Raw genomic sequence first — 23,519 nt, forward strand, 5'->3', positions numbered from 1 at the left:
TGTTAGGTCCATTTGGTCTAAAATGTAATTTACATCCATTTTTTCCTATTGATTTTCTGTCTGGATGATCTACTCATTACAAAAAGTAAGGTATCGAAGTCCCCTAGTATTATTACATTGCTGTCCATTTTTCTCTCAAGATTTCTAACAATTGTTTCATATATTTAGCCACTCTCCTACTGGGTGTATATGTATTTCCAACTGTTATATGCTCTTGATGAGATGGCACCAGGTGGTGTGATGCAGTGTTTTAGTTCTGGGAAATTAGAGTGGCATAGTCTCTGTGCAGCTCCATCAACTGACCTTGACATTGGCCAGACTGTGGTGGTCTTTTGTGGTGAAGATTTCAGGGTTTCTGTTGAGTGGCAGAGGTGTGTAGGGCTAGTGAGATCCTTGCAGGTGAAGGCTGTTGCAGTCTTCCAGTACTTCTTTTCAACTTTTGCTTAAAAGTCTAGTCTAGGGGATCCATCTTAGCACTTATTCTGGTGTGCTGGCATTTAGAGGAAAAGCTGGCCCAGGATCCTGGTGTCAGGTGCACAAAAGCTACCATAGCACCTAGGTCCTGGGGCTCAAGTGAGTTTTCTGGGGCAGTAGCAATGGTGTCTAAGGTGTGTGTGTGTGCAGATATCCCATGGCAGCAAGATGTGGGTCTTGGGGCTCCCTTCAACGATTCTAGGAAGATAGGAGAAGAAAACACAGAAACAAGGGTCCTGGGATGGAAAGGTGCAGCTGTAGTTTGTGCCTGTGGCCCAGCTGCAGTGGCAACACAGCCTGTAGCAGTGGCTGAAAGTCCCAAATTTAGCCTCAGGGGTGATTCAGAGAACAGAAGCATCTGTCCCTGAAAATGCTTCCTCACAGCCCTGCATTGCAACCTAGTAAGATGGGGTCTTAAGGAAGTGGAAGTGCTGCTGGCAGTGATAGGTCAGAGCTATGAACTGGGACCCATGGGAGATGAGCTCAGGGCAGCTGATTGGGCTCCTGGTGTTGAAGGTGACCTAGGATAGGGGTTGGTAATCAGGAGACTGCCCAAGTATTTAGTCCAAAGCTGCTACTCAGGGTATGGAGTGGCATGTAGAGTGGTAGCTCTGGCCCTGTGTATGGTGAATTGCTTAGGCATTTCAATTCTGGTGAGTGGGGCATGACAGCACCTGGGGACCCTGGAGGCAGGTCTCACCGCAGTAACAGCTCTAGCCTGGGGAAGCAGATGAAGGCAAGAGGAACTCTAGGTAGCTCCATCAGCCAGGATCAGCACTGGTGAAGAGTATGGGAGGACTCTGGAGCAAGAGCTGCCAAACTTCTACAGTGATGGGCCTTGCTGGTGTTCTCCTGTTCTTTTCCTTGTGGGCTATAATTTTGCTGAGGGTATTCATTCTGGTCCCAAATTGCTTTAGGTTGGGGGATGGAAAAACATAGGTAAAATGCTTCCTTTACTTTTCTATGTGGCCATCCTCAGTTTTTGAAATTTGTCAGTGTTTTGGCTTCTTTGTTGTAATTCAGAGCTTTCCCAGAGCTATTTTAGTTGTAGTTGTTTATTGTTTTTGTTGGGGAGACAAGTGTCGGAACCTCCTAGCCCTCCATTTTTCTGACGTCCCTCCTCTCTTTTTGTGTCTTAAGATACAAGTTTAAATTATTGATTTAAAAAAATGCATCTTCTTTCTTAATATAAATTAATCTATAAGTTTGCCTCCAAACACTGTTGTACCTGTATCCCAAAAGTTTTGGTATATTGTGTCTTCATTTTCATTTATTTCAAAGTATTGCATGATTTCCCTTTTGATTATTCTTTGACCCAATGGTTATTTAGGAATGTGTTTTTTAATGTCATCATATTTGTTTTATAATGTTATTCCATTTGATTTCTAATTTCATTTCATTGAAGTCAGAGAACATATTTTGTAATATTTCCATCCTTTACATTTATTGAAGTTCATTTTATATCCTATTGCCTGATCTGTCTTAGAGAATGTTTCCTGTGCATGTGAGAAGAATGTATATTTTGTTGTTGGGTGCAGTATTCTATACAAGTTGGTTAAGTCTTGTTGGTTTATAGTGTTAACCAAGTTTTATATTCTTTTGTTGATCTTCTCTCTAGTTGTTCTACCCATTATTGAATATAAAGTATTAAAGTTTTCAAGTATTATTTTGAATTGACTATTTTTTCCCTTCATTTCTGTTAAGTTTTATTTCATGCACTTGGTATTCTGTTACTAGGTACATATATGTTTATAATTGCCAAAGTTTCCAGATAGGGTGATGCTTTCACCATTACAAAATGCTTTCTTTGTCTGTAGTAAGATATATTTTTTAATTTAAATTCAATTAATTAACATATGGTGCATTATTAGATTCAGAGGTAGAATTCAGTGATTCATCAATTGTGTATAACACCCAGTGCTCATTACATCATGTGCCCTTCTTAATGTCCATCACCTTGTTGCCCCATCCTCCCACCCTCCTTTCCTCCAGCAATCTGCAGGTTGTTTCCTATGGTGAAGAGTCTCTTATGGTTTGTCTCCCTCTCTGACTCATTTCTGTTTCATTTATCTTTCCCTCCCTCTACACTTCTCTGTTTTGTTTCTTAAATTCCCTATGTGAGTAAAATCATGATAACTGTCTTTCTCTGATTGGCTTATTTCACTTAAAATAATGCCCTCTAGTTTCATCAAGGTTATGTGTGTGTGTGTGTGTGTGTGTGTGTGTGTATATATATATATATATAAAATCTCCACCAAAAAAATGAAATTTTTAAAATTTTAAATACACACACACACACACATATATATATACACACACACCATATCATGTTTGTAAATTCATCCGTTGTTGGACATCTGGATCTTTCCACAGTTTAGCTATTGTAGAAATTGCTGCTATAATCATTGTGGTACAGGTGCCCCTTTGGAGCACTACATACAAGCCAGTATGGTACTGGCACAAAGAGACACACAGACCAATGGAACAGAGTGGAGAACCCAGATATGGATCCTCACCTCTATGGTAAAATAATCTTTGGCAATGCAGGAAAAAAGTTTCCAGTGGAAGAAAGACAGCTTCTTCAATAAATGGTACTGGGAAAATTGGACAATTATATACAGAATGAAACTTAAAGGTTCCCTTACACCATACACAAAGATAAATCAAAAATGGATGAAATACCTCAATGTGAGACAGGAATCCATCAAAATTCCAGAGGAGAATGTAGGCAGTAATCTCTTCAACACTGGCCACAGCAACTTCTTCCAAGACACATCTCCAAAGGTAAGGGAAGGAAAAGCAAAAATGAACTTTTGGGACCTCATTCAGATAAAAAGCTTCCGAACAGCAAAGGAAACATTCAACAAACAAAGAAACAACCCACTGAATGGGAGAAGATATTTGCAAATGACCCTATAGACAAAGGACTGATATCCAAGACCTATAAAGAACTTCTCAAACTCAGCACCCAAAAGACAAATAATCAAGTCAAAAAGTGGGTGGAAGTCACGGGCAGACACTTCTCCAAGGAAGACATACAGATGGCTAAAAGACACATGAGAAAGTGTTCATTATCATTAGGCATCAGGAAAATTCAAATCAAAACCGCATTGAGAGATCACCTTTCATCAGTTAGTATGGCAAAAATTAGCAAGGCAAGAAACAACAAATGTTGGAGAGGATGTGGAGAAAGGGGAACCCTCTTACACTGTAGGTTGGAATGCAAGTTGGTGCAGCCACTTTGGAAAACAATATGGAGCTTCCCCCCAAATTAAAAATAGACCTACCCTATGACCCATCAATTGCACTTTGGGTATTTACCCCAAAGATACAGTTGTAGTGAAATGAAGGGCCATATGCACTCCAATATTCATAGCAGCAATGTCCACAACAGCCATACTGTGGGAAAGAGCCAAGATGCCCTTTAACAGACAAATGGATAAAGAAGATGTGGTCCAATGATTCAATGGAATATTACTTAGCCATCAAAAGTGATGAATACCCAATTTTTGGATCAACGTGGTTGGGTCTGGAAGAGATTATGCTAAGTGAAATAAGTCAAGCAGAGAAAGTAAATTATTATATGGTTTTACTTACTTGTGGAACATAGGGAATAGCATTGAGGACATTAGGAGAAGGAAGGGAAAAATGAAGGGGGAAAATATGAGTGGGAGATGAACCATGAGAAGCTGTGGACTCCTAGAAAGAAATTGAGAATTTTAGAGGGGTGGGGGTGGGGGATGGGTTAGCCCAGTGTTGGGTATTAAGGAGGGCATGTATTGCATGGTGCACTGAGTGTTATACTTAAACAATGATCCTTGGAACACTACATCAAAAACTAATGATGTACTGTATGGTGACAAACATAACATAATAATAATAATAATAATAATAATAAAACCCAAAGGAAAAAAAAAAGAATGTTTAGTAGAATTCCCCTGAGAGACATCCAGCCTTCTCTGGGCTCTTGTTTGTTGAAGATTTTTGATTACTGCTTCAATTTTCTTGCTGGTTATGGGCCTGTTCAGGTTTTCTATTTCTTCCTCTTTCAGTTTTGTTAATTTATATATTTCTGGGAATGCATCCATTTCTTCCAGTTTGCCTAATTTGTTGGCATATCGTTGCTTATAATATGTTCTTATAAGTATTTGTATTTGCTTGGTTTTGGTTGTTATCGCCCCTCTTTCATTCATAATTTTATTTGCATCCTTTATTCTTTTTGAAATGTCTTTCTAGGGTTTATCAATCTTATCGCTTCTTTTAAAATAATTCCTTTTAAAAGAAATGTCTTTAAAAGACATTCAAAGAAATGTCTCCTAGTTTCATTTATCTGTGCTAATGTTCTTTTGGTTTCTATTTCATTGCTTTCTGCTATAATCTTTATTAATTCTCATTTCCTAGTTGGTTTAGGGTTTATTTGCTGGTCTTTCTCCAACTCCTTTAGGTGTATAACCATACATTGTGTATCTGAGACTTTTCTTGTTTCTTGAGAAAGGCTTGTATTGCTCTATACTTCTCTCTTAGTACTGCCTTTGCTGCATTCCAAAGGTTCTAAACAATTGTGTTTTCAATTTCATTTGTTTCCATGAATTTTAAAAATTCTTCTTTAATTTCCTGGTTGACTCATTCATTCTGTATTAGGATGCTCTTTAACCTCCAAGTGTTTGAATTCTTCCCAAATTTCCTCTTGTGACTGAGTTCAAGCTTCAAAGCACTGGGATCTGAAAATATGTAGGCAAATATCCCCACCCCCACCCCCAGCCCCCTTTTTTTGTACTGGTTGAGACATTATTTGTGACCTAGTATGTGCTATTCTGGAGAATATTCCATGTGTACTTAAGAAGAATGTGTATTCTGTTGCTTTAGGATGGAGTTCTCTGTATACATCTTTAGAGTCCATCTTGTCCAGTGTGTCATTCAAAGGCCTTGCTTCCTTGATCTTCCGCTTAGGTGATCTGTCCATTTCAGTGAGTTGCATGTTCAAGTCTCCTACTATTACTATATTATTATCAATGTGTTTGTTTAATTTTGTCATTGTTTTATAAAATTGGCTGCTCCCAAGTTATGGGCATAAATATAATTGTTAGATGTTGTTGGGTAGTCCATTTTATTCTTATATAGTGTCCTTCCTCAACTCTTATTATGGTCTTTGGTAAAATCTAGTTTTTCTGATATAAGGATTGCTACCCCAACTTTCTTTTGATGACCATTAGCATGGTAAATTGTTTTCCAACTCCTAACTTTAAATTTGGAGGGTTTTTTGGGTCTAAAATGAATCTCTTGTAAACAGCATATCAATGGGTCTTGCTTTTTTATCCAATCTGATTCCCCATGTCTTTTGGTTAGAACATTCAGCCCATTTACATCAGAGTAACTATTGATAGATATGAATTCAGTGCCATTTGTATTACCTGTGAAGTCACTCTCTGTAGATTGTCTCAGTTCCTTTCTGGTCTATATGACTATTGGGCTCTCTCTTTGCTTAACGGATCCCCTTTCACTTTTCCTGCAGGACTGGTTTAGTGATCACAGATTCTTTTAGTTTATGATTGTCCTGGGAGCTCTTTATCTCTCCTTCCATTTTGAATGACAGCCTTGCTGGATAAAATATTCTTGGCTGCATATTTTTCTCATTTAGCACCTGAGTATATCCTGCCAATTCTTTCTGACCTGCCAGGTCTCTGTGGACAGGTCTGCTACCAGCCTTATGTTTTTACCTCTGTGGGTTAAGGGCCACTTTTCCTGAGCTGCTTTCAAGATTTTTCTTTTTGTCTCTGAAATTTGCAAGCTTCCCTATTATATGTCGAGGTGTTGACCTATTTTTATTGATTTTGAGGTGGGTTCTCTCTGACTCTGGGACTTGAATACCCATTTCTTCCCCACATTAGAGATGTTCTCTGGTACAATTTGCTCAAATATACTTTCTTCCCTCTCTTCTTCCACTTCCTCTGGGATTCTAATTATTCTAATATTCTTTTGCTTTATGGTATTGCTGATATCTTGAATCCTCCTTTCACGATCCAGTAGTTGTTCATCTCCCTTTTCCTTTATTTTTTATTCTCCATCATTTTATCTTCTATGTCACTGATTCTCTCTTCTGCTTCATTTATCCTAGGAGTTAGAACCTCCATTATTTATTGCACCTCAGTAATAGAATTTTTTATTTCAACCTCATTAATTTCAGTTTTTTGTATCTCCAGAAAGGGTTTCTCTAGTGTCTTCTGTGCTATTTTCAAGCTCAGCAAGTTCTTCTGAATTCTAGCTCCAACATTTTACTAATATCCATATTTATTAAGTTTCTGGCCATTAGTACTGCCTCTTGTTCTTTCTTCTGGAGTGAGTTTTTCCAACTTGTCATTTTGTCCAGAAAAGAACAGATGAAGGATAGAACAAAATACAAAAATATAAACCATGACCCCAGCAAAATAAACACTAAACAAGTCAGAAGATATCAGCAAATAAAAAGGAAGAAAATGTAGAAAAAGGAGAATATAACCAATCAGGTCGACAGAACAGGGCAATACACTAGGTCACTGGTGTATTTTGGTCTGTTTATTCAAGAAACCTGATCCCAAAACTGTAAAGAAAGAAAAACTATATATAAAGATAAAATTGAATACAGTGAAAGGAAGCAAAAAATGAAGACTATATATGGAAATTGTTAATGTAAAAATAAAAATTAAAAAAGACTTAAAAAAAGAGTTGATAGATAAGATAGTTGAAAAGTTCAGAAAGAAAAAAGAAAAAAAGAAATTTTAAATGGAAAGGCTAAGGAATCATGACAAAAATCTTCAAATTCTATATACGATTTTCCTCTAGTGCTGGAGTTTTTCAGTTCTGTGTGATCAGTAAACTTGGTATTAGATGGATGCTCCTGCTGGTCTTCTGGGGGAGTGGTCTGTTGCACTGATTATCAGGCATATTTTCCTATTTGGAGTTGCACTGCCGTTGCCAGGGGCCAGGCTCAGTGTAGTGGCTGTGGATTGTTCTGTGTGGCTTTTGCTCCCTGAAGGCTGTCTGTGCCACTTTAAGAGAAAGAGAATGAAATGGAGTCCTCCCAATCTCCAGCCCTGGAGCTGAAAGTTCAGGGCCCCACTCCTCAGTTTCCCTTCAGAGTTTGTAGTCAATCATTCTTGTCTCCTTGGTCTCTGAAAGCACTCCATGCTCTCCCAGCCTGTGACCCAGCATTGCTCTTTCAGGCAAACAACACAGCTTCAAGTCTCCAAACTTTGCAGACTCTGTGGTACACATCTGCACCGCTGCTCCCAGAGGAAGGAACAGTGTCTCACTAGGGTTTTGCCACTTTCTGGCCCCTAGTTGGAGAGTTGTTGCCTAGTTGTGCTGTGATTCACAGTTTATGGAAACACCAAGCTGAAAGTCCACTCCTAGACTTGCTGATTGTAGCCAGCTTCCTTGCTCTGATGGGAACTGTGCTGAACATAGGCACTCCCATTCTTTCTGGGACCCTGGGGATCCCAAGACCCCATGGTCCCACCTAGGATTCTGCCCTACATCACCACCTGAGCCATTTTCAGGAAGGGATGTCCTTCATCACAGCAGAGTTCTGAAAGTTCTGGTTTTGTGCTCTGTTGCTGTATCACTTTCTGGTAGCACTCTCCCCCTGAGTTCATCACTTCCTACCTTGGAGAAAGTGGTCACTTTTCTATTGTAGAATTGCAGCAGTCTTTTCTTAGATTTCAGGTTGAGTTCACAGGTGTTCAGAATGGCTTGATAGCTATCTAGTAGAATTCCAGGGATCAGATGAAGCTAGAGTCCCCTATTCTCTGTCATCTTCCTCCAGTTCCCCTCTAGTAAGATATTTTTGTTTAAAGCCTCTTTTTTCTGTTAGTATAGCCATTCTAGCTTTCCTATGGTTACTGCTTCCATAATATACATTTTTTTCATCGTCTATCTTTGCTCTATTTGTTTTTGAATACAAAGTGTGTCCCTTATAGATAGCACACACTTAGATAATAGTTCTGCCCAGTCAGCTAAACTCTGCCTTTTGAGAGATTATTGAATCCTGTCACATTTCATGTTTTTTTTTTCCTATATCATTGAATTTACATTTTCCATTTTACCTTTTTGTTTTCTTTGTGATATGTCTTTTTGTTCCTCTTCTGTACCTCTATTATTCTTTTAAATTGAGTAAACATTTCCTAATGTAGCATTTTAATTTTGTTGATTATATCTATATTATACCTATTCAGTATTACGCTGGCTTAATTTGAATAATATATATATGTAAATGTTCCTCTACAAAGCTCTATTCCCCTTTGCCCTTTATGTGGAATTAGTATATGTATTACATCTATTAATGTTGCAAAAACAACAGTATATTGTTATAATTATTTATCATCTATTATCATTTCCTTACCCATTAGAGTTTTGCTCATTTCTATCTCCTCTGTGCTGTTATCGACTTCCAATATTTTATAGTATAATGTGTCTGTGGATCACTTTATATTTATTCTACTTGGAGTTCGGAAATCTTCCTTGATGTATAAGATCATTTTTCAACAAATTTGGGAAGTTGTCAGCCATTATTTTGTTGATAATTTTCTTTTCCTTTCTCTCCTCTATTTCGGATATTTCCAGTACATATATGCAGATGCATTTTATATTGTCCCACATTTTTCTGAGGCCTTTTTCTTTTTTGTTCTTTCTTTTTCCTTTCTTTTTTGGGTTGCATCATTTTTATTGATATCTCCTCCAGTTTATTGCCTATTATTTCTAACTGTTGATCCCTCTAAAGATTTCTTTATTTCAGTTGTAGTTTTTAACTCCAGCAAATTTTTCATTTTTTTAAAAAATAATTTTCATCTCTAGTGATATTCTGTCTTTGACACCACATTTATATCATACCTTCCTTTACTTTACAAATCATACCTTCAGTTATGTGTATGAACCTAGTTTTAATGGTTGCTTCAAAATCTTTTTCTATTGAATCCAACATCTGGTTATTTTCACAGGCCAGTTTCAGTTGCCTTCTTCCTTTTTTTTTTCTTCTTTTCTTCTAAGATTATATTTTTAAGTAATCTTTACACTCAATGTGGAACTCAAACTCATAAACCTGAATCAAGAGTCACATGCTTTAGGATGCTTGGGTGGTTCAGTCAGTTAAGCATCTGCTTTTGACTCAGGTCACGATCCCAGGGTCCTGAGATCAAGTCCTGCTTTCAGGCTCCATGCTCAGCAAGGAATCTGCTTCTCCCTCTGTCTGCTGCTCCCCCTCCTTGTGCTCTCTCTTTCTCTCTGACAAACAAATAAATAAAATCTTAAAAAAAAAAAAGTCACGTTTCACCAACTGAGCCAACCAATTGCTCTTGCATTCTTTTTTTCTGATGCATTGATCATGCTTTCCTATTTCTTTGCATGTTTCATAATTTTTAAAAAACTGTATATATTAGGAAATATATTAAAGGATCTTTGGAAACTACTCTTGCTTCCCTGGAGCTTGTTATTTGCTTCCTCTTTTTTTTTTTTTTTTTAAGATTTTATTTATTTGACAGAGAAAGACACAGAGAGAGTGAGAGGGAACAAAAGCAGAGGGAGTGGGAGAGGGAGAAGCAGGCTTCCTGACAAATGGGGAGCCCAATGTGGGGCTCTATCCCAGGACACTGGGATCATGACCTGAACTTCAACTTAAGCTGAAGTCAGACATTTAATGAATGAGCCACCCAGGCGCCCCAGTGCTTCCTTTTGTTTTAATATGTTTGGTTGGATTGTTTCTGTGAAGTCTATATTCCTTCTCTCACCCCAAAGAACTAAACCTCATGGAGATGCAGTTTTAGTATGCCTACAGTTACCCTGGAATGACAGTGGTAGTGATAGGCCTTTCCCACTTCTTCCCTCACCTTATCCAGTCGTTAAACTCCACTAATTACCTTTACTTTCAGTAGTGCTTGGGGGCATACATTTCTCTACAAAGGAATTAAAAGAGATTGTAACTCTTTGTATTGGTCAGTTTCTGAGGTCAGTTGTTGAATTTTGTTCTGACCCTAGGAGGACTCACCTCAGCTGACTCATCCCCCAGTTCTTACCTGCAAACTAGCCAACCTACAGTCTAAGCTGTATCTTCATTAGATCCATGAATCCCCTCTCAATTGCCTTTTACCACAACATCTACTGTTTTGGGGAGTGCCTTTGGTTTAAACTTCCCCATGCTCTGTGCAAGTGGAGTCACTTTCTTAAGGACTGTTATAGGAGGTATCTCTTTTATGGCCTCTTACTCCAGGCAAAATATTTGAGCTAGGGTCGTGTAGCTAGTTGTGGGGACCATGGTAAGCTTCTCTGAGTGACATCTCCTCTCTAAAGGCAGAGCCTGAGTTGTAGGGAGTGGCCAAGAGCTTGAAGCTCTCTTGGTTTGAATTTCCTGGCATGAAATCATCACATTATTAGTCAAGACAAGGGCCAGGAGGGCCCAGTATTCTCTGCATGGCACACTCAAAGTAGTTCCTCCATTCCACAAGTGGTGGTTGGGCAGAAGATGAGACCCCATCTCTAGGCTGTACTCATTTGGGACTTTTCCTCAGCAACAGATAGCTGAAGACAGGGTGACTTATGCTGAAACCCTGCTTCTGATAAGAAAGCCAATGGCTTGGCTCTTGCGGCAGACAAAGCCCTTTGTTCTTGGCTGGAACAATTTGGAGTGGAATCTCTGCTTTAATAAACTCGAAGTGCAGAGGGATAGAGTCTGTTTTGAAATACCACAGACTCTCATCTTTCTTACCAAATTTTATAGATTTTCTTGAACAGATATTTCATCATTTGCTGTTTACCCCTAACCTCTGAGCTGGAGACTTTAATTTAATTCTAAACAGTAATTTTTTCATTAATTTCTTGGGGGTGCATGTTAGTAGACTTCTTTATATTTCATAGTGCTGTAAGTGATTGCCTTATAGAAGAAATTAGACATGGAAACATTATAAAAATGAACAAGTTTGTATTTTTCAGGGTTAACGTGAGGGTTGGGGTGTGGGCATGGGGGATGGAAAGGTAGTAGGTGTGAGGGTAATATGTGGGATCTTTGTGATTATGGTAATGTTCTCTATCTGGGCTGTATCAATGTTAATCTTCTGGTTGTGGTAATATACTATAAGTTTTTAATGTAGTTGCCATTTGACTAAATTCTGTAAATGGTACACAAGATGTCTCTGTGTTTCTTGGTACAACTTCATGTGGGTCTACAATTATTCAAAATAACAAGTTCAATTGATAAAATATTATGGCAGATAGAACTATGGCACAGGTCTTCATGAATAATTATTTAGGCCTTAAATGAACATTTATAGAAAAAGAATAAATGGGGAAATGGACTAAATATTTAAAACATAGTGTTAAGCAATCTGTGCAAGATAAAAAAAATCTGTGTTTTAAACTCAAAAATAGAAACGGTAGAGGTGCCTGGGTGGCTCAGTGGGTTAAAGCTTCTGCCTTTGGCTCAGGTCATGATTCTAGGGTCCTGGGATCAAGCCCCGCATCGGGCTCTCTGCTTGGTGGGGAGCCTGCTTCCCCCCACTCTCTGCCTGCTTCTCTGCTTACTTGTGATCTCTGTCTGTCAAATAAATAAATAAAATCTAAAAAAATTAAACATAAGCTTATAAAAAATAGAAACAGTGCATGTTCTTAAAAAATATTGAAATATACATTAAAGTGTTTGTAGTGGTTATCTCATGATAGAGCAGAGACAGATTATTTGTTTCTATTGATTATATAGACATTCAAGCTTCTTTATCAAGAAAGCATTGTTATATAATATGCAATAGTGTATTGATTTTTATTTTTAAAAACAAGAATGTGAACCACTGTCATTTTCATGGACTTGGATTTTGGCAGTCTTGGAATTCCTCCAACATTCAATAATCCCACTGAGAGGTAGCTATGAATTGGTAACAGTAAAAGTGCTATACTCTTTTGCACATGGTAGATCATCAAAGGCAGGGACCAATTCCCTGTTTACACTGCATGTGTAGGGAGGTTTCCTTCTGGGCCAACTTTTAAGTTATAAAGTAGAACTTCATTACAACTACTGTTGTTTTCTTTCCAATGCTGAAGATGGCAGGATACTTGGGCATTTTTCTCCTTTCTTGACAGTTCAATATCCTTTCTGTAGGAAACTTCAACAAATTCTAGTTAAGGATATTCCTGTCTCCAAGAAGTATGACCTTGTGGTTCATATATAAAGGAGGTTTTCCTCTTTCTTACCATTGCCTAGAAACTGGAAAACCTAGAATAATAAAACAATGTCTAATTGCTGTAGAAACATAAACATCCATGCCTGGCTTTCAGGGAATGGACTGAAAAGTTAGTGAATACATAGTGATGAAAAATAAGCCAGAGAGTTTTTTGTTTAATTTAGGAGTCATGTATTTTCCACCCAAAGGGTAAAGATCCTGTTCCACAATTCTATTAGGAGGCTGAGTGCTAGCTGAGTACAGGGTACCTCCTGAATTACAATGAGCAGAGTTACTCTAAGAATAGCCTCAACAAATAATGTCCTATTCTTGCCATTAAGAGATATTTGAAAAAGAATCCAAAAGGATAAACATTTTTATCAGTTAATATTTTTGGTCATATTGGGAAATTATTTTCTTCTGGGATAATTAAAAATTTTATCTCTATGTGGGTAAATGCCCACTGGTGGAATTCCTGGATCATATAGTAATTCTAGTTTTAATTTTTTGAGGATTTTCCATACTGTTTCTACAATAGTTCCACCAGTTTACTTTCCCACCAATAGTGCAGGAGGATTCCTTGTCCTCCACATCTTGTCAACACCTGTTGTTTTTGTATTGTTGATTTCAGCCATTCTGACAGGTGTGAGGTGATACCTCATTGTAGTTTTGATTTGCATTTCTTTGATGATGAGTTGGTGTTGAACATTGTTTCATGTGTCTCTTGGTCATCTGTATGTCTTCTTTGGAGAAATGTCTGTTCATATCTTCTGTTCATATCAGCTTTTAATTGACTTTTGGGGGGCTCTTTGTGTGTTGAGTTATATACTTTTTTTCATATATTTTGGATACTAATCCTTTATCAGATATGTTATTTGCAAATATCTTTTCCCATTCAAGGGGTTGTCTTTCTGTTCTGTTGATGGCCTCCTTTGCTGTGCAAAAAGCCTTTTATTTTGGTGTAGTCCCAACAGTTTAATTTTGGTTTTGTTTCTCTTGCCAAAGGAGTCCTGACTAGAAAAATGTTCCTGCGGGGCGCCTGGGTGGCTCGGTGGGTTAGGGCCTCTGCTTTCGGCTCAGGTCATGATCCCAGGATCCTGGGATCGAGCCCCGCATCGGGCTCTCTGCTCAGCGGGGAGCCTGCTTCCTCCTCTCTCTCTCTCTGCCTGCCTCTCTGCCTGCTTGTGATCTCTGTCAAATAAATAGGTAAAATCTTAAAAAAAAAAAAAAAAAAAGAAGAAGAAAAATGTTCCTGTGACTGATTTCAAGAGCTTATCACCTGTGTTTTCTTCTAGGAACTTTGTGGTTTCATGTCTCACAGTTAGATCTTGAATCATTTTGAAATGAGTCAGTCACAGAAAGACAAATACCAAAGGATTTCACTCACATGTGGAACTTAAAAAACAAAAAACAAAAAAAGAAAAAAAGAAAAACATAAAAAACAGGCTCTTAAACATAGAGAACAAACTGATGGTTGCTAGAGGGCAGGTGGGTGGGGGATAGGTGACATAGGTAAGGGGATTAAGAGTACTTTTTCTGCAATGAGCACCTAGGAATGTATAGAATTGCTGAATCACTATGTGGTCAACTTGAAACTAATACAACACCTTTGTTAACTATACTGGAATTAAAATAAATAAAATAGAATGAATGAATAAATAAATGAAATGATTGAGAAGTGAGTTTAGCCATTGAGATTGGAAACTGTAATTGTGTTGCCTTGACGGTAGGTGGTACCACAAGCCTGGCTGAGATGAGCAAAGCGACAAACTATTTGGTTACTCAGTTTCAAGAGTTCTAGTATTCTCACTAATAGCTCCACATGTAGATTTCATTTAACTGCTGTGTTTTTAAAGCCAACCACAATAGATTTGTAAGTCAATATTTAAAGCAGGAAGAGGAGAAAAAAAGATCACCTTTATTGTATTCTCGATCCTTGAGTGACATTTTTTCCCAGGCTTTGAAGATACAAACGTACATATAGATATAAATAGAAAGATGTTTAGAGGCTTGAGGAAGATGTGTGAAAACACATCTCAGAGAAGAAGTCAAAAGAGAGCCACCTGCCAGGCAGCAGCCTGGGACTTGCTACACATGCTAGCGTGGATTCCAGACATGAGTGAACAGTGAAAGAAGCCACTGAAATCACGCAGAGAATGAAATGAAAAATACGAGATGGAATAAAAGTCTAGATATCTCATTAATCTCAGTAAGTGCAAATGGACTAAAGCTTTGATTGAAAGACAAAGATTGATAGATTGATCACAAAATATAAATGTAGGTAATATCATTTTTGAGACATATGACTAAAAACATAAAGGCCATTTCAGAGATTGGTTGTAAAAGATGGAAAGGATCTGTCATGCAAATACTAAGTAAATAAAATTGGTATGTATATATTAAGGTCAAAACTAAATTTTAAGGAAAGGGTCACCTGGCTGGCTCAGTTGATAGAACACGCAACTCTTGATGTTAGGGTAGTAAGTTCAAGTCCCATGTAGGGTGTAGAGCTACTTTTAAAAAAAATTTTTTTTTCAGGGAAAACATTGTAAGGCAGAAGGGCTCATGTAATGATAAGCATTCACCCTATCAAGAAATATATAGCAACTCTAAGCATATGTGCATCTAGTATGATAACTTAAAAAATAAAAATAAAAATACAATATACAGGTAGAAGATGATAAATCAAAGCATTATGGTAGGATATTTAATATATGGCTCTTAATTCCTCATAGGTCATGCAGGAGAGAGAAAGGATATAGATGTTTTAGACAACACAATCAATAAGCTTGACCTAATGGACTTAGATATATTGTAAAGTAATTGTCAAAGTTTTCATACATCTGCTGGGTATTGGATTTACTACAGCTTATTACATTATTGAAAACAAAAAACAGATGAAAAAATAAGCTTAGATGAACAACAGTGAGTCATGAACCAAAAATTATGATCATTCAAAATCCTTACACCTTGTGTGTGCATGCAGGAGAGAGGGAGAGAAATAAAGATGGGGATGAATTTGACTCCCTGTAAATAATCATAAATGACATTTTAATATAAATAGTCCTGAAATCCAGTCAGTGTAGGACAAGCTTCCTTCACAAATCACCCTTGTTTTTGATCTTCTAAAAATATAAGAAACCACTCAAATAACCTATTTGAGTTTGCATCACCTCCAGTCTGTGGCTGTCTTTCTCCAAGATTCCATGGTGTCCTCCTTGCCAGTTCTTCTGTTTACCCTGCATATTTATTCTCCCTCTTCTCTGCCTTGCTCTGTGCTCCCAGCAGCTGATCCAAAAGGAATTACCTACTAGCTCCTTGAGTTCTTTGAGTAATGAAGAGTGTAATAAGTGGAGTGGAGGAAGAAAGGAAAGTGGGCTGACCTGTCCCTCTCCCCCACACCCCCAGTCCAACTCTAAGCAGGTCACAGGAGGCTGCCAGTTTCAATTAACTAGAAGGTCACATATATCTGGTGTCTCTCTACACAGTACTCTCTGCCTCCAGGGCCTCTTTATCCCATCCTTCCTTCATCCCTTCAAGCTACAGGAGGTAACAATGCTCCTGCTGTCCCTACGCTAGTATACTTCTCTGTCACTATGGTTTGCTACACTCTGATGATCAGAGCTTTGTAAATAGATCCTTCATTAAACTCTATTCAAATTAACCAGTTTGAGTTTCCCATCTTATTCCTGCTGGGAACCTCACTGATACATATTTAAACCCAACTTCCACCTGCCTCTTTCCTCCCAGAATGTCCCTCTTGTTCTATGCTAAAATCTGAGTAGTTGTCCCTTGATAGTGCAGGAAATCTTAATATCTCCCACCAGTCATGGGGTCAGGTCAGGAAATACCCATAATTTCTATCTGTAGTGTCAGTAATGAAACACTAGGACAAAGGATAAAACATTAATTTACAGAGTAGGCAATAAGTGGTAAGGAAGTAAGCAATCAGGCTACCTATCAGTGATGCAACATGAGGTCTCTTGAGAAATACCTCTACCTACACTAAACATATGAAAGTAATGAAAGTAGTGGAAAATTATTACAAAAATATAAAAAAGGAGCTAAAAATCAAGAAAAGCAATCTACAGATATCAGAAACTAAGTGGGAAATCCCAGCTGCAGCTGAGTGGAAGCCGAAACTTAATATTTTGGGCAGATACTGGAAAACACACTAGCCAAAGAAGCTCCAATTATTTTATGCATATCATCAGTGTTGCTCTGGAACGAGTTCACACAGGCTTACAAGAGCAAACTGTTTCATGGATCTATAGGTCAGTTGTTAAACACAGCCATTATTAAAAATTAAATTACGGGCTCTATGCTCAGCGGGAGCCTGCTCCCCCCTCTCTCTCTCTGCCTGCCTCTCTGCCTACTTGTGATCTCTGTCTGTCAAATAAAAAAAATTAAATTATGTAAACTTGTAACTAATATTAAAAATGAAATAAATACTAAACATTCCTCTCTTCCTATTCAATTTACTACATGTTACTCTTGTATATGCTCTTATTTACAACTGTTATGTAGATGTTGAAATTCTATACAAGGGTGTTCTACTGAACATCTCTTTCCAACTCTTACTTCATGTCACAATGTGACATTATGTTGGTAATGTGAAATCAGCTATGGAGGGAGTATTTATATTATGGAAATCAGCAAATGCTGGAAGTCAGGGTTTTGTTTATTGTTTGGTTGATTGTTTAGACTGGAGGTTGGCAATTTTTTTCAAGGCCAGATAGAAAATACGTCAGGCTTGTAATCCATACAGTTTCTGTCACAACTCCTCAATTCTTCTATTGTGGTGCTAAAGGTGGCCTAGACAATATATAAATACATGAGTATGGTTGTGTTCCAATTAAGCCTTACTTAGGAAGACAAGTGGCAGGCCCACTGCCTTCAGTTTCAGACCTTGGTTTAGACTTAAGAAAGTGGTGGATGTAGATTAAGCTTAGAGGAATATCACATTTGTAGCCAATCCATTATGAATAGCACAAAGACAGAAGAAAATATCCTTCCAATATTTGAAAACTATTACATGACTGAGCAAAACAGTTGTTCACATCATTGACAAGTAAGTAAAGTTCTAACATGTCTTTTGGTTTCATTTTCCTTATTCATCAACGTAAATGAAAATATCCATCAGGGTGTCAGGGTAGCTCAGTCGGTTAAGGTTCCAACTCTTGGTTTTAGCTCAGGTAATGATCTCAGGGTCCTGGGTTCAAGCCCTGTGCTGGTCTCCACACTCAACTTGGAGTCTTCTTGAGTTTCTCTCTTCCTCCTCCTCTCCCTCTCCCCATGCTCTCTCTCTCCCCAAATCAATCATTTTTTAAAAAAAAGAAATTATCTGTCTTATTGATAATATTAAACTATAAAACCTAGACCTCTTTCTTCTGTAAAAATGCAAAAGTAAAACATTGACTTAAAACTGGTCCAGGATCATGGAATTTGTAGAACTATATTGTAAGAAATAGAGCCACTTGCCAGGGGCATTATATAACCAGCAGCATAAGAGGAAAAAAAGCCCTAACAAAAATGAGATCATCACAAAAAGTACAGACACAAAACAGGAAACACCTAGAATAATCACAAGGAGATAACTGAAGAGGATTTCTGGTTAAAGTGGATCCAAGACTGGATAAATCCACCCACTCCACAGCTGCAGCACTGACAGACGAATGAAAAAGGAAGAACAAAGAAACAGGAGCTATTGGAAGGCCCATGCTGCCCAAGCCAGAGCTAACAAACCCTAGGTGTGGCACCCCATCCCCCACACACACCCAGCCACATTAGCAGGCCAGTGTTTATCGGTCACCTAGAGGCAGAAAGTGACTCAGGTCCAATGACTCCTGCCATTCTGCCCTCAGCAGTAGGAGGCAGCCCCGGTTGGTGCTTCTCTCCCTCTATGGCACCAGCAAAGGGCAAGCAAGAAGACTTTCAGTACTGGGGAAGCTGGAGATCAGACCAAGAGACATTCTCTCCTCTGACTGATTGACCTCATCTCCTATCTAGCAACACCAGTTGGCCTATGGGGTCCATCCCCATGGATGACACGAACTGAAACTGAGTAGGAGGCCCCAGTGGTACAAAGTGAATGAAACAGACCAGGACAGCACTAAGGACTCTGAAAACAAAATTGTCTTTGGAACCACAGACTAAAAGAGTAGGCCAGGATGCATATTAACCACCAAAGGGGGGACTGCCTGCTAAAATAAATAATTTGAATAGGATCCTGTGTCTCCTAATAAAATAACAAAAGTGTCCAAGATGCAATACAATATTGCTCTTGTCATAGAGAGAATTAGGAAAAGAACAACTTGAATGAGAAAAGACAATCAACAGGTACCAATACCAAGATGAATGAGATGTTGGAGGTTTCAAATGAGAAATTTAAAGCATTTATTACCAAATGCTTTGACAAGCCATTATAAATTTTCTTAAATGGAAATATTAGAAAATCTAAATAAAGAAATAGCAGTTGTAAAGAAGAACTAATTGGCAATTATAGAGTTCAAAGATAAAATAAATAAAATAATTGCCAGGTGGGCTCATTAGTAGAGTGGAGGATAGAATCAGCCAACACGAGAATAGAGCAAAAGAATTTATTCAATTTGAAAAACAGAGAGAAAATAGACCAAAAATTATGGACACACTGAGATTGTTGGAGTAGGTATAAAAGAACTAACATTTTTATCATTGGAAACCTAGTAGAAGAGGAAAAAGAGTGTGGGACTGAAAAAGTATTCAAAGAAATAATGGCTGAAAATTTCCCAAATTTGGATAAAGATATAAAATACACACCCAAGAATTTGCGCTAAATCCAAGTAGGATAAACCCCCCAAAACCTGGAGTATTGAAATTGTGAAATCGAAACCAAAGGAAAAAGAAATATTTTTTTAAAAAAGATTTTATTTATTTATTTGAGAGAGAGACAGTGAGAGAGAGCATGAGAGGGGAGAAGGTCAGAAGTAGAAGCAGGCTCCCCGTGGAGCTGGGAGCCTGATGCGGGACTCCATCCCAGGACTCCAGGATCATGACCTGAGCCAAAGGCAGTTGTTTAACCAACTGAGCTACCCAGGTGCCCAGAATAAAAATCTTAAAGGCAGCAAGAGAGTAGTGATACTACATTTTTAGGGGAACATTAAATTTAATGGCAGTGGATTTCTCATCTGAAACCACAGAGGCCAGGTAAAAGTGATGCAATGTTTTTCAAGTCCTGAAAGAAAAGAATTGTCAATCATGAGTTCTTTATCTGGCAAAAGTATCCTTCAGGAATGAAGGGGAAATAAAGTTACTGAGACAAAAGAAAACTAAGAAAATATTGTCACTAGCAATTCTACCCTTCAAATGGGTAGAATGGGTAAGAATGACTAAGGGTAGTTTCCTGAAGAGAAAGAAAATGATAGCAAAAGAAGGTTTGAGATTTCAGAAAGGATGGAACAGCTACAGAATGGGTAGAAATCACTCTAAATATAATAAATTATCCTCTCCTCTTAATGAGTCCCTTAACTCATATTTGATGGTTGAAGTAAAATTGATGGCACGATTTGAAGTAGTGCTCAAAATATGTAGAAGAAATACTTGATATAATTATATTTAAAAAGTGAAAGTATACAGAGTACTAATGGTACTAAGGGTGAGGAATCTATACTTCACTTGGACTGGGGAAATATCCATACCCATTGAGTGTAATAAATGACATGTGTATATTTCAACACCTAGAGCAACCACAATAAGGGATAATCAAAGTAATATACCCCCCCCAAAAAGATTAAAAAACATGCTTATGTTCAAATAAAAAAGAGTACTTCAAAAACACAGAAATGTATATAGAGAGTAAGGTTAAAGTCTTGACCTCCATGAGTGGAAGCACGCTTCATTGGCTGGATATTTAGTTACTCAGTGGGGAAAAAAACTAAAAGTGCTCCATGTGGAAAGGAGAGTCAAAGATGGACTTTCTGCTGCTGGTGAGGGGCTGAGGTTTGTCTCCTCCTCATTTTAAGGGAGGTTGAGGAAAATATCTCGAAACACTTGTGTACTAAAGATAAGAGAGAGATGAGAGGATAGAGAAGAGCGTCCCCATCAGGAGGTGAAGCAACTCAGCATGATTTCTCTGAGATTAAAGGTGTCCCAGATATTGCAGCAATGTGATAGACTTGAATGGCTATTGGAGAACTGGGATTTCAATTGGGAGCCTATGAGCTGGGAAAGAGGTGGCTGAAAACTGAAGATAGGAAGAGTAGGGTATGGAGGAAAGAAGGGGGAGGTGGGGCAAGAGAGAGAGTAAAAGAGAGGGACAGCAAAATCATCTAGAATATAAATTCATTGGAAATGAAAGTACTTTATAAAGTATTCTGGTACATGCTATGTCCATACATAAAATATAAATAAGTAGAGTGCAGATGACATCAATAACAGTAACTTCATTTTTATTTGGTCAAGAGGGCTCTTGCAGGTATGGCTAGTTATGTCCCTAGATGTGTCTTCTCGTTATCCTGCTAGTGAAGTTAGTTGTGGGTTGAAAAAATGGCACCCAGTCCTTCCAGTTAAATGACTATAAATGTCATCACATTTGGGTGCTTCCCTATCTCTACCCTTAGGGATCTGATGACATGGACACACTTTGTTCCTCAGATCCTAGTTAATAAACCCATCTCATGACTTCTCCAGTGTTGGGTTTGGCCAGCAAACCCTGAGACGACAAATGAAAAGACTACTCCAGACACCTTAGTAGGACAAAGGAAGGAACTGGGGACCAGAAGCTCTAGTGGTGAAAGGCCCCAAGCCAAGCTTTATGTCCACTTTTTTGGGGGGTCTTTTTTTTTTTTAAAGATTTTATTTATTTATTTGACAGAGATCACAAGTAGGCAAAGAGGCAGGCAGAGAGAATGAGAGGGAAGCAGGCTCCCTGCTGAGCAGAGAGCCCGATACGGGACTCGATCCCAGGACCCCGAGATCATGACCTGAGCCGAAGGCAGTGGCTTAACCCACTGAGCCACCCAGGCGCCCCTGGGGGGTCTTATCAATACACGAAGTGCAAGTGCAAAACAAGGGGGGAACTGTAACCTTAATGGTCAGGACAGTAATATATGGAGTTGTGTGTGATAAGGGAAGTAGTGCTTGCGACGTTTGTGCAAGGCAAGGAGGCAAGGAGTTGGTGACATATGTGACCACCACAGGTGCCTGTTTTTCTTCAAAATTTAAACATTCACTCCTTAGATGAGAACCTTGAGCTGCAGTAAGAATCAGGCTGCTTTCAGCCAAGAAATTTCAAAGGAGGCCCAGTGATCCGGGCACTCCTCTTCTGCCTTTCAGTTAGTCTCATCCAGGGAGATGTATACAAGTCAGATTTTGTTTATCTTGGATCTGTGAATTCCCACATTTCAGTCATCACACACTGGCCATTTCAGTGAGTTCCTGACTCTCACACCTCTGGGTCCTGTAATTTGATAGGAAGGTGATGAGAACTTGGACTTTAAGCTGACCAGTCTTAAATGAAATATAAAACTTAACCAGAGCTATCATGGGGTAAGGCATTGGGGTCCTCAGGAGGGGCTAATGTATTTCCATTTGGGGGTATGTGACTTTTTGGGGACCAGACAGTAAAATATTGCAAACTGAATTCTAAAATGGGTCCCAGGAATGTTGCCCCCCGGTATCCATGCCTTATAAAATCCCCTTCCCTTGAGTGTGGGTGGAATGTGCAAATGTGATGGAAAAACCACTCCTCTGGCTGGGTTATGCATTGACCACAGTTGACCTTAAGAAATGGAGATGAGGGGCGCCTGGGTGGCTCAGTGGGTTAAAGCCTCTGCCTTCAGCTCAGGTCATGATCTCAGGGTCCTGGGATAGAGCCCCGCATCGGGCTCTCTGTTCAGCAGGGAGCCTGCTTCCTACCCCCTCTCTGCCTGCCTCTCTGCCTACTTGTGATCTCTGTCAAATAAATAAATAAAATCTTAAAAAAAAAAAAAAAGAAAGAAAGAAATGGAGATGATTTAGGGTGGGTATGATCATAGAGGTGAGCCCTGAAAATGACGGACCTTCATCCTGAGAGACCCAGGAGGGTGACTGAGATAAGCACCTGGAGTCAGGTATCTGAATTGCCTTCCTCTCTGGCCAGGCCAGCAGTGGCTTCCCTGAGTAATGCAACAGAGTATGAGGAGTACAGAGAACTCTCGAAAAAGTGGAGAAAGCTGACTGGCTCAGAGAGAGACAACTGGCAGAAGCCTGAGTTACAGCCTTGCAGACGAGGTTTTAGCCAATCAGAAAAAGGGTTTTAAGCTGACAATTTTGTTGCTCATTGCAAAGTCTGTGTGAAGAGGCCTGTGAGAAGCCTGTGAGGCAATGCGCAGGTCTGATTCAGCCTCTACACACAGCCCCACAACAGAGTGGAGAGAATTTTGCCTTAGGACAAGAGGGAAGTGATGGAACCAGACTTGTCCATTTATTCTGAGAGACACTGAGGTGGGGCTTGAGGGGACTAATGTACCTTCCAGGTCCCATTCTGACCATGCACCTTGCCCCCCAACCCTATTCCAGCTCTGATATCCCTCCTTTCTCCTTCCATCCCACCATGGAAACCCTCTGTATTCTGATCCTAAGTACACCACGGCTAGTCAAAGCCTGGGGACTAAGTCTCAGTTGCTCTGGAACCATGCACCTAGTACAGAATACTGAGCTGACTCACTGCTTTCGTGTGCCGCTAATGGAAAATTCTTGTGTCTCTGCTCTATTTCTTTTTACCTGGTAAACTCCTCACACTCTGCTTTCAGATCCTGACTTCTATTATAAAAGAACACAAAATATAGGGAAGAGATAGAAGGAGGGAGAGAAGGGTGGGAGATACTTAATGTTTTGTTTATCAGTGTTTGC

This window comes from Martes martes (assembly GCF_963455335.1).
Source record: "Martes martes genome assembly, chromosome: 6".
Classification (NCBI taxonomy): Eukaryota; Metazoa; Chordata; class Mammalia; order Carnivora; family Mustelidae; genus Martes; species Martes martes.